Source organism: Etheostoma spectabile, chromosome 3 (assembly GCF_008692095.1).
Source record: "Etheostoma spectabile isolate EspeVRDwgs_2016 chromosome 3, UIUC_Espe_1.0, whole genome shotgun sequence".
Lineage (NCBI taxonomy): Eukaryota > Metazoa > Chordata > Actinopteri > Perciformes > Percidae > Etheostoma > Etheostoma spectabile.
The window spans coordinates 6394595-6395774 of record NC_045735.1 but is presented as its reverse complement, the minus strand read 5'-3'; positions in this window follow the sequence as shown (position 1 = coordinate 6395774).

Sequence of the window (1180 nt, the reverse complement as noted above, 5' to 3'; positions counted from 1 at the left end):
TATATATATATATATATATCACATACTGTATATATCACAGCTTAGCATTGTTGATTGAAAAATCACTTCATGACCACAGTCTCTTAATATTTCTTTCTAATTAAAAAGCCCCATTTTTTTTATTTCCAAACATTAACCTTTTACTACCCACTTCTCTGCTCGCAGTAAGCTAGCACCATGTACAGCTTTCATGGACTGTCATGGTTTTAATCATTGTGGTAATTTTCGAAACTAATTCCCCATGATAAAAATATTAAATCTGGGTACATTGAACGGCCATGCTAGCGGCTTAGTGAGGCTGTAAACATACATTACGATGGTTTAAACTAAACACGAACATCCGCATGCTACTATTGTTCACCATGTTCACCATCTTAGTTTAGCGTGTTAGCATGCCTTTGGTAATTAGCACTACAACAACGTAGTTTTGCAGGCCTTTGGGCATAAACTTAAGTATTGGACAAATTCAAATTTAGACCAGTATTGACAGGTAATATGGTACAAGACGCTCTGTATAAAGCTGTATCACCTGTCTGTCTGTTTGTCTGTTTGTCCGTCTGTCTTTCGGTTTTCTAGACAGCCGTTCATCCGATGGACTTCACACTTGGTGTGTGTATTGTGGAGAAACCAATGAAGTGCAGTGTAGAGTGCCAACTATTAAGATCTTATGTAAACACTGTATTGAGAGGGGACGCCTTTAAACTGTTACACCGCTGAATGGCATTGGGCACAGCTCGCTCTCCGTCGCTTGCTACAGTAGGCTGGATTCAAAGAACAGATCCAATACTCCTAACATTAGTGGATGCTACGTTATGGCATATGTATTGCTCAGGACCCAAGGTAGCGCTTTGTCGAGTGGGAAGTTGTTTGGATTATTGGTTTTCGATAAGCAGCAATACCGGATTCCAAGAAATTGGCCCATTCCGAACAGACGCTTTGTCCGGGTACTGCACTAGTCAGTTTAATTTTATTTTAATGCCATAAGTTGACTTTGAGGAAGTGAAAATAAACACTTTCAATTTAAAAAGATAAAGATTTTTTGTTTCAGTTGCCAAAAAAATGACAGAGGATAACCTACGATAACAAATGTGTTGGCCACCTCCATTCATGTACTAAGAGATGAAACTACAGGCAGCTATACTGTAGAAATTCTTTATTAGGAATAGTCCCTTGAGATGTG